Source organism: Gossypium arboreum, chromosome 2 (assembly GCF_025698485.1).
Source record: "Gossypium arboreum isolate Shixiya-1 chromosome 2, ASM2569848v2, whole genome shotgun sequence".
Classification (NCBI taxonomy): domain Eukaryota; kingdom Viridiplantae; phylum Streptophyta; class Magnoliopsida; order Malvales; family Malvaceae; genus Gossypium; species Gossypium arboreum.
This window is the reverse complement of record NC_069071.1, coordinates 30,533,328-30,545,160: the sequence shown is the minus strand read 5'-3', so window position 1 is coordinate 30,545,160 and position 11,833 is coordinate 30,533,328. Positions and strand designations below refer to the sequence as shown.

At 37.3% G+C, this 11,833-nt stretch overlaps 1 non-coding gene across 1 annotated transcript; it reads right to left on the bottom strand.

Moving 5' to 3' along the window:
- Positions 1 to 239: 239 nt before the first annotated feature.
- Positions 240 to 346, bottom strand: LOC128290027 (small nucleolar RNA R71). Its single transcript, XR_008279668.1, has one exon. It is a non-coding gene; the product is annotated as a small nucleolar RNA R71 (small nucleolar RNA).
- Positions 347 to 11,833: the final 11,487 nt, after the last annotated feature.

The window sequence follows — 11,833 nt, the reverse complement described above, 5'->3', positions numbered from 1 at the left end:
AGTTTGATGGTTTGTGGGATGAGGATCCCAATGCTCATTTAGCCAACTTCTTAGAACTATGTGATACATTTAAAATTAATGGTGGTTCTGATGATGCCATTCGTCTTCGGTTATTCCCTTTTTCATTGAGGAACAAAGCTAAACAGTGGTTGAACTCATTACCATGAAGGTCAATCACTACTTGGGAGAAAATGACCAAAAATTTTCTATTAAAATATTTTCCGCCAGCTAAAACGGCTAAATTACGTAATGATATCTCTTCTTTTGTGAAGATGGATTTAGAAACACTCTATGATACATGGGAGAGATATAAGGACCTTTTGAGAAGGTGCCCTCACCATGGGTTACCTCTTTGGCTTCAGGTTCAAACATTTCATAATGGTCTCAATCCTTCGACTCAGCAAATGGTTGACGCAGCTGCTGGCCGAACCGTCAATAATAAAACACCTAAAGATGCGTATGAGTTCATAAAGGAGATGTCATTGAATAACTATCAGTGGCAAGTCATGAGGACAGAGCCAACAAAAAAAGCTGGTGTTTATAATGTCGACTCGGTCACCATGCTCTCTAATCAGGTAGAACTCTTGAATAAAAAGATTGATGGTTTTCTTAGCTCTTCACAGGTTCACCTAATAATGCAGTGCGAAGCAAGTGGAGGTGGAACAAGCCATTCGGAATCGAACCTTATGGCCACAACATCGATAACGAGAAATTAAATTACATGGGTAATAATCCTCTACCTCAAAACAATCTATATAGCAATACTTACAAAGCAGGTTGGAGGAACCACCCCAATTTCTCGTGGGGCAGTCTAGGAAATCAAAGACCGCAACCACCCCTAGGCTACCAACAACCACCCTACTAACAGGAAAAGAAACCAAACCTTGAAGAGATGCTCACAAAGTTTATCTCAGTGTCAGAAACCCGTTCCCAGAACACCGAGATAGCATTTAAGATCAACAAGCGTTGATCCAATGGCTCGAAACTCAGATAAGCCAGCTTTCCAAACTAATCTCCGAACGAACACAAGGGAGCTTGCCAAGTAATACTGAACCCAACCCAAGGGAACAGCTCAACGCGATTAATGTTCAAGATGAAGAAGGATTTGTTGAGCCTGAGCCAGAACCGAGGCAAGAAACTGTGGTAAGCAAAGGTCAAGGTGAGGTAGATCACAATAAAAACAAATCGGTGAATGTCGAATATAAACCTCGTGTGCCATAGCCCAACGCGACAAGGAAAGACCGCTCAGATGAACAATTTGGTAAATTCCTTAAACTCTTAAAAAAATTACATATTAACTTACCATTTATTGAAGCTCTATCACAGATGCCAAACGCAATGAAATTTTTAAAGGAGCTTTTAGCAAATACGCGAAAGATGGACGAGGCATCACATGTGGAGCTAAACGTAGTTTGCTCATCTATTCTCCAGAATAAACTACCCAACAAACTTAAATATCCAGGGAGTTTTACAATTCCTTGCTTAATTGGTAGTTTAGATGTTAATAATGCATTAGCTGATTTGGGGGCTAGTATTAACGTCGTGCCTTACAAAATGTTCAAACAATTAGGTCTCGGGAAACCCAAACAGACTAGGATGAGCATTCAATTAGATGATAAAACTATAAGATTTCCTAGGGGTATTATTGAAGATGTGCTAGTTAAAATCGATAAATTTATATTTCCCGTTGACTTCATTGTTCTAGACATAGAGGAGGATAGCAACATTCCTTTAATTCTAGGAAGGCCCTTTTTAGCAACTGCTAAAACAATTATTGATGTTGGCACAGGTGAACTCACACTCTGTGTGGGAGACGAAATAATCACCCTTTAAGCTCGCAATTCTGGCAACACAGTGGAAATTGAAGGTGATCGTCTAAACCATTCTACTAAAACTAATAATATGGTGCAACCTTTTTTGCAGGAAATGAGTCTGAAGGAAGTACATGAACTATTCTCAAGCAATAGTAAAGGACCCATTCATGAATATCGAAGGCTACAAATCGAGGAGCTAGATGAATGGCAGACACATAAACCGAGAACACCTGGCAAACCGAATCTACGACAGAGCAAGCTCAATCCTTTTCCAAATCAACTTAAGGTTGGAGATAGTGTCTTATTAGATGCCACAGATCCCCACATTGTCACTACCATATTAAATGAAGAAATCCCTCTTACGGTACTCAGCATTTTCCCATTCAGTACGGTCGTGGTGAGTCATCCCAAGTTCGGCACTTTTAAGGTAAACAACACCCGTTTAAAACCTTATTTTGAGGAGATTATTAGTAGGAATGAGGAGTATAAACTCCTCAAACCACCATGATCATTCAACGAAGAGGTAAATTGAGCTTAGACTATAACTAAGCGCTTCTCGGGAGGCAACCCGAGCACTAACTGTATTAACTTCTTTAAAATTTAGTCTTCAACATCTAACTTACTAACAGAGCACTTGAATACAGGTTTTCCACAGGGACACGGCCAAGACCACGGGCGTGTTTAGGGCTATGTGAAAACAGGACACCAATTTTTCCTAAACACGGGCTACGATAAAATGCCACGGTCATGTGACATGGCCGTGGTCGAACCTGCCAAAACAACACGGGTGTGAGACACGCCCGTGTGGAAGAACCGTGGGTGAACCTGTTAAAACAGCATGGGCGTTCGACATGCTCGTGTCTAGCACCCATCGTCAAGCCTATTAGATTGACACAGGCGTGGGTCTAAATACACAGGCGTTGGAGAAGCGAACAACGTCCAACACGGCCATGCAACACGATCATGTGTACCCACACGCCCAAGGAACACGGGCGTGTACTAAATGTCAAACGTGCCCAAATTCAAAATTCACGAATCATACGGGCTAAAATTAGGGAACACGGGCGTGTTACCTGGCCGTGTGCCCCCAAATCTATAAATACCCTGTACTATTCATTGTCTTCCCCACAGAAAAACCCTAACCCTAATCGATGCAATTCCACACGGCCTCCTTGCCACGCCCATGTGCCGCCTCCAACTCCATTTTTGACGCCCATTCTCCTCTTTCTAGCGTTTGTTCACTCTTTTCTTATTTATTCTTACTAATTTCTAAGGCTATTTATCATAATAATATGAAAATTTTCATATTCCTTTCTTATTTTTATCATACAAATGTTATATCTAGAATAGTTATTATCTTTCTCATGTTAAAATTCTTACTCATTATATGATTTCTCTACTTTATTTGATTAGTTAGAAGTAAATATTCATGATTCGAACAATATATATACTCATGCCTTTAGTGTTAACATTGTTCATCTGTCACACATGTTGCATTCCATGAAATTCGTTGCCATTTTTATGCCATACAATTGATTGCTTTGATTAACTTGTTAGTTTTAGTAGTTGCTGAAACTATGATTGTTATTTACAAATTATCGTCATTTTACTTTGATCATTCCTCAAAATGAATTAATGGTTTTTGATCGCAGATACCATGTCGTCTTCAAGAGGAAAGAAAACTGTCGTACCTGCTTCGAAGATCGAAGAACAAGAAGGGAGTGTCATCTTCCATGGGTCCAACCACGAAAATTCGTCACCCTCTCCTGTAGTTCCCCCAAGGGCCCCAAGAAGAGCTTTTCTAAATACTTCGGGCTCGACCATTAATTTTGAGCCGCTGCATCGACTGGGCTACCTTAGAACAAGTTCAGTTGGCTGATACGATTTGGGCCCTCCTAACCATCGACCCTTGGGAGCTGTTCTTTGGGATCATTGAACCAATATACCTCGAGCTCACGATGGAACTATGCTCAATGTTCCATCTTCAGAACGTAATGATGAATTACGATAATCCCGGCACGGTCCAGTTTCACCTAGGTGGGTTAGTCCGCCAGCTAAGCGTCTTAGAGTTCGATGCTGTACTGGGCTTATATACGGAGGAGTTCAAAATAGGAGAATGAACTACATGCTCTCACTCGCCACATACATTTCTCCCCCTCGAAGTGCTGGCACACTTTGGCCCCTCGCGCAGCCTCCTACAATCCTAGCCGCTCCAAGGCATCAGTTCTTCCACCATTCCTAAGGTACTTACACGTTATTTTGGCTCACACAATTATAGGGAGGCGAGAGAGCACTGGCGTCGTCAACACTCACGACGCCTACTTCTTATGGTGCATGTCACACGGGCACGTCATCGATCTTGCCTATTTCATCGCCCTCGCGATTTAGCACCAGACGGAGCGACATAGGAAGGGGGTCATCTCCATTGGCCCCTACGTTACTTGGTTGGCTCGATACTTCGGGCTCCTCAGCACCACGGCCCAAGAATCATCCCTTACCCTCATCGGCCAGATGTCTCCACAAGGCATCTCGAGCATGCTTAGCATGAGGATGATCGAGAGGCGCCGAGGAACCTACTCTCCCTAATATCATCTCACCCAATCTACCGAGGTGGAAGCCTACGAGGACATTCCTGATGATGTCCCTCCACAGCACGAGGACCCATCGACTCAGCCACCACCACCCTCCCGTCTAGTTCATGCGGCGGTTTCATATGCTGACATCTCTGAGCGCCTCACTAGATTCGAGCAGCAGTGTTTTCAACGATTTGACAACATTGATGCTACTCTACAGTAGATTTTTCAGCATCTCCACATCTCCTCGCCAGACCCATCTCGCAAACCATCCAGCGATGAAGATGTTTAAAAACATTTATCTATTATTTTATGTTTTTAATTTTTATTAAAACTACTTTTCATTTTTATTAGATTTTAGAATTTTATTTTTAATTATCAATTTCGGTTATTTCTTCATGAGTAATTATTCTTCCTAATAGCCCCTAAAAAGTTCCTGATTCTATCACAGTTATATAGAGCTCTTAAGCTCATCATCGCATAGGAACTAACAACTCCCCTGGGAAAGGTTCTTCACGAATGCCATGTCCTGATCGACCACGACCATAGCTACCACTAGATATAATATTCTTTTGGCACAGGACTTATGGACTAATGAACCTCTACGACCGTCGGAGTATCCTCCTTCACTCTCGAACCGATTACTCTCCAAAACTCCAGTTCGAGGAATTCATCATACAGGAAGTTTCACTTCTCTCCCTATCTTATTTTATACTCTAATATCTATCTTTGTACATTGAGGGCAATGTACATCTTAAGTGTGGGGGGGTATTTATTTCATTATCAGAAAAATCCCTGAATGACTACCTTGTTCTCTTGAAAAGCTTTCATATCATATGTAGGATAAATTTTGATTGATTTATGATTTTTATTGATATATCTTGAATTAAAACATAGGAATTTATGCATTGATTGTTTAAACTTGAAGACATTAGAGAACCAAGCATGATAAGTTGATTTTTAAGAATTTAAAATCTTAGGTTGTTTCCCCAAAGTTTAGGTATTACTTTGAGTTGGAATTCACAAGTTTTAAACATCAAAAAGCCATAATTTTTGTGATATTTTTGAGCCTTTTGAGCATCTATTAATTCTTTCATGCTTACTTTTATTATTGCTTTGAGTGCGTCAGTATTGAACTATTATTCTAGAACTTACTTGATTATGCATGTCGAGACCACACCATTTGATTTGATATGTCAAAATGATTAAGGCACTTAAGATTAACCCACTCATGCCATGAAAAGCCTACTTCCACGATTAACCCCTAGTAAACCCCCTTGAGCCTAACAAGCCATTTCTTGTATTACCCTTAATATTAACCCTTAACCCATTATTGTTGAAATCCCCTAAATTAATCCCTATTTTTGTCGAGATTTGAGTTGAATAAATTTCTAGCTATGTCTTGTTCTTAATACTTAGTCTATGTTATTTAACTTGTTCTTTAAAAAAAAAACTATGTATACACATTAGTAATTCCATAATCTGAGAAAAAGCCCTGTTGTACGCAAGTGATGATTAACTCTTTTTCTAGTTAGGCAATTTTTCAATTCAATCTCGATTCTAACCCTTTCTTTCAGCTTGTGACCACACCCCCTAACCAAGCCTCATTACAACCCTCTAAAGACCTTTTGATTGATGTTTCATCTCAATTTATCAGTGGTGGAGATTTGATTTTCATGCAAGCCTATGGTAATGACTTTTCATTATTGACTATTGAGTGCTTTATTTATTGCCCTTAAAACACCTCGAGTGATTTGAGTGAATCTTTAGTGAGGATGTGAAACTGTGTGATATTCCGAATCAAAGGTAATTACTTAAATGATGAGAGACACCTATGTTTTCAGGAGAAAATGCTCAACTTGGAATGTTTGAAACTTTTATGTTCTTTTAGTTGAATTCTCAATGTATGATTACCTATGAATTATTTTGAGATATTATCGATAGAAATTATAAGTTGAGAAGAATTTATTTTGATTATGAGTTGAAAATTTTGCTTGAAGATAAGCAAATGCTTAAGTGTGGGGGTATTTGATAAACCGTAATTTATACATATTTTTACCCCATATTTAATGCATTTTTATGGATGATTTTTCCTTAGAATTGGTAAATTCGATGCTCCTAATACTTTAATTTCATGTTTTATACTTAGGAGAGCATAGGAGAGCGAAAAGGAACAAGAAACGGGCCAAAAATGGAGAAAATGGGCCAAAGTACGAAATCAACATGGCCTGGACTTCCTCACACGGGTAGACCACACGGCTATGTCAATTTGGCAGAATCAAAGCACGACTCACACGGGTATAACATATGCCATGCCATTGTAACAGGCTCGAACACGGCCTAAAATAATCGCACACGGGCATGTCCCTACCGAGCCTAAGTTGAGTCCAATTCGAAAAAGGCTAATTTTGAAGGCTCTTAGGCATTCTAAAGCCTATAAATACACCCTAGAGGAGGAAGAAAAGAAGAGACATAAAATAGGGAGTAAGGAATTACTACAAGGAAGCCGATTGATCCATCTCAGAAGCCAGATTCACCATCAAGACTGAAGATCTCTCCTCAATTTCCCCTTTAGGAGTTTTGGGTTTTCTTTATGTTTTGTATTCTTTATTATTCTGAGATGTTTTCTTATTTAGTTATGAACTAAAACCCATAAATACCTAAGGGGAATGAAACCTAAGACGAATCTTGTTATTATTTTCTGAATTATATAATAAATATTTAACTTGTTCTTGATTATGTGTTCTTAATTCTTGTTTTGATATCCCAGGATACTAATTCAAGATAAGCTCTTATTCAGAGGAGGAATAGAACCTGTCTAAGAGTACATTTGTCATAATTAAGCGGAGTTGATTACACGCCTAGCATAGGGTGACAAGATTTTGCCAGATTAGGGTGAAACCTAATAAGGGGATCCATAGATCGAGTTAATGCAACCCTAGGGTGTTAATTAGAGAAAGGTCTCAATTATTCAATCTAGGGATTAGACGTTATTAGTCTTGAATAGGGATAATAACATAACTTAGGGATCTCTACAGAACAAGTTAACTGAATAAATCGTTCGATTCGGAACCAGAATAACAAATACAGTCTAGCTGGATTTTTCCTTAGGTATTGTCTTAATTCAATCGACTTTCCCAAAAGTAATTCCCCGATTCCATTGTCTGTGAATTCTTAGTTTAGATAATTAGTTAGTTAAAACAAAAACCTCTTTATTCTTAGGCTAGATAATAAAAAGACAGTCATTACTAGTACTTTTAGTTCCCTTAGGTTCGACAATCCGATCTTGCTAAAACTATACTACTGTTCGATAGGTACATTTGCCTACATCTGATAATAGTTAGTTTCAAGAATGATTAACTATAAATATTTAAAACCAATCACGAAAACACGCGATCACAAGTCGAGGACCGAGAGTTTTTAAAAGTGTCACCGTGGAAAAAGGTTCTTTGATTCTGCCGTAAAGGAAAGTTGAGTCTACGTTTTATCGGGTCGTATAAGATTAACAAGGGAATAGGGCCTATAGCATATCGACTGTTTTACCATCAAAACTTGAGGATATCCGTAATGCTTTTCACGTTTCTATGCTACATCGATATAGATCCAATCTGCCACATGTGATCTCGCCGATAGTTGTTGAAATATAAGCTGATTTGATGTATAACGAAGAACCGATCAAAATTCTGGCTCGTGAAATTAAAGAGTTGAGAAATAAACGTGTAGCCTTGGTGAAGGTTCTTTGGCATAAACATGGGATTGAGGAAACTACATGGAGCCCAAAGAAGCTATACGAAAATAGTACCCTAACCACTTTACTGGTAAGATTTTCTGGGATGAAAATCCCTAAGGGGGAGAGTTGTAACAGCCCGTTTTTAGGTCAAATCGAAATAGTGGTTTTGGGACCACAAATATGAAGATAAAATATTTATTTTATTATTTTAATAAGGTCTACAGCATGATAGATTAATTATGTGAAAGTTTTGTTAAGAAATTTTACGGTTTAAATACTTAATTTGGTGAAAAGGACTAAATCGTGTAAAACGTAAAACTTGTGTTCTATTAGCTTAAAGTGTCAAATAGCTATAGAACATTAAAGTGAAGGTCCTTAAGTGATAAATAGTCCATTTTTGGTTAGTGGATGATGATAGCATGGCAATTGGTGTAGTTTATTATATTTTTAAAGGTTATTAAGGTAAATTGATTATTAATGTTAATATTAATAAAAGAAAACTAAATTTTTGTTTCTTCATTCATCTTTTAACTAAAAATTTTATGAAAAGAAACAAAAATAGGGCTTTACATTCAGAAAGAATAAATTCTTCAATTAAGGTACGATTTTAGCTCTGTTTTTAATTATTTCTACGTTTTTAAGCTCGTCGCAGCTTAATCTAGCTAGCTCGTACCTTCATTTTTGAATTTGTTATAGATTTTGAATGATGCCATTGTTGAACACTTAAGTTCTTTGATTTTTAATGATAGATTATGGAAGCTTGATGATAGTTTTACAAGTTTTATAAAGTGATTTTTGACAAAAATGTCAAATAGGGATTAAATTGTGAAATTGTAAAATTATGTGATCAAAATTGTGAAATAATGAATGATATGGGCTGCTAGGAGTTCCTATGAAATTCGGTTAGGCATGGGTAAGTACTAAATTGCATGAATTTGCAATTTTATGTGATAAGGACTAAATTGTAAAAATTGAAAAAGTATAAGGCCAAATGTGTAAATTTGCCAAAATATGAATTATGGACTAAATTGAATAGACTGAATGTTGAATGCATTGAATTTGATAATATATAGATCAAGATAAGCCAAGATCGAGTTTAGATCGGGGAAAAGGACAGATTGATCAATAGCCGATAGTTTTTAACCGAGCAAATCAAGGTAAGTTCGTATAATTAGAATTGAACTTTTATATACTTGTAATTATTGAAATGAACATGTATAATGGAAATAAAATTGAAGTATAAATGTCTTATTGATATAATGTATTTGTTACTGAGCCCTGTTTCAACTATATAGATTCATTGGATACGACTGACATGTTACTGGGATTACCGTTTTGGTCGAGCTCCTGCATTTGTTGCAGACTCACCACAATCGTATGAGCTTACCGATATATCAACTCGTAAGAGCTTACTTTTTTTAGCTCACTGGAGCTTACCATTTCAGCTCAATAGAGCTTACTGTTCAGCTCGATAGAGCTTATTGTTTCAGCTCATTTAAGCTTATTATTCATCAGATTAAGAGGAGCTTACCGATCATGGCTCAAAAGAGCATATATGATAATGAATTGACAAAGTACTGATAGTGTTCACTCGAGTATCCTTTGAATTTCTAATAGGCTCAACGGGCACAAATGATGTTTAAACAGATGAGTTACGATTTATAAATGTTACTAATGTTATATATGATATATGAATATGGAATGATGCAAAGCATTCTATAAATGGATGGTTCCATGTATGTTTACAATGACTAACATGTGATGAATACTTGTGATTAGGTGTTTGTTAATTGAATTAGTTGCACTTTAAGTATTGCTTTGATTATGTATGAATGGTAAGTTTAATTCTGAATTTTACAGGCTTACTAAGCTTAAAATCTTACTCTTTTTCTTTTTCTATGTTTTATAGAGGTTTGTTAGCTCGCTCATTTCAGACAAGTCGGAGTTGCATATCACACTATCCAATTTTCGATTGGTACTTTTGAACTTGTGAAATTTGTAAATATGGCATGTATAGGCTAGTTTGAAAGATGTTAGTTATGCTACTTGATAATATGACTTTGGCATATTTTTGTGTATAATTTAAGCCATGTGATTTAGCTTATTTTGATGTTATGTTTTGGTTGAATTGAAGTGTTCACTTAGTGTATGTTTTAGCAAGTAATGATTGAATGAAATGGTGCAAGTGAAGTCATAATATATAATTGTTGAATGAATGAATTATGCATGATGATGGATATGTATTTGGGTATGAATTTGTTATGCTTTGATATAGCAAATATTATGTATTGAAATGGTTCTTTTGGTTGCCAATTGGGTTGCATAAATGTGGTCAATTGTGCTTGTAAATGTTTGTATTTTTAGGGTGGCAAAATGGCTTTCCAAATGGCCTAGTTTTATCCACACGGGCAGAGACACGGGCATGTGTCTCAGCCGTGTGTGACACACGGGCATGTGTCTCAGCTGTGTGTGACACACGGTTATGTTACACGATCGTGCGTCCCTTAGGGTACCATACGAATTAAGTCAGTATACCCTACAGGCTTGACACAGCTTAGGCATGTCTACTGGCCGTGTGTGTCACATGGACTCACACACAGGCGTGTGACTGACCGTATGACATAAGTCAATATCTTCTCCAATTTTCACACGGCCTGGAACATGGGCGTTTCCTCGGCCGTGTGACACAAGCCAGTATGTATGCCCTATTTTCACACGGTCTTAAACATGGGTGTGTCTACTAGTCGTGTGACGCACTGTTCACACGAGTGTGTGACACTTGAAATGTTTAAATTTTTTCTAAGTTTCTAAAATTTTTAATATGTTACGATTTAGTTCCGAATGCATGATTAAAGTTTGATATGCTTGTTTCAAGTACATACTGAATGTGAATGAATTATATACACTAAGAATAGATATTATCGGATAAATAATTATTCTAAACTAAGTTACAAGTCTGGTAATGCCTCTTAACCTATTCCGGCGACGGTTACGGGTTAAGGGTGTTACAATTTGTCACCCTAAAATACTCACTCACTCATACATTTTTTATGGCATGCAACGTAGTATATTTGGTCAATAAAATACTCATAAACATGATTAATCTATGACTTTGTAATGTCAATGTATTACCTATCCAAACCATCATGCTTTCATATGGCATTCCACACCAATTTCATCTTTATTCATCATGATAAACCTACTTTCAATTTAGTCATTTATACCATAGCTTTGGTCATACTTATTAGCCACAATTCATTCATTAAGCACATATGCCATCCATCTCACATTTCATCCACAAGCAACCACATCAAGCATAACATATTGCATGCATGGATAATTAATTAGAGTTATAGCCTAAATAATCAATATGAACCATATCACATGGCCATATACAAAATGAATCAAATATTACTGTAAGCCAACACATTTGGCTAAAACAATATGACATATAACAAAAAGACCAAGTCCCTATACATGTCATACTCAAAATGTTGAGACTAACTGTAACACCCCAAACCCGAGACCATCGCCGGTGTCGGACCCGAGGGGTTAACAAGCCAAGTTCACATGTTTTTGCCCACCAATTTGACATTTCCAGTCAGGCTGGAAAACTGCGTCACTGTCGCCTTAAAAATCATATCTCGAGTTTAAAAACTCGGAAACTGGTTTCGTAAATTTTCCCTGAATTTAGACTCATATATCCATCCATGGAT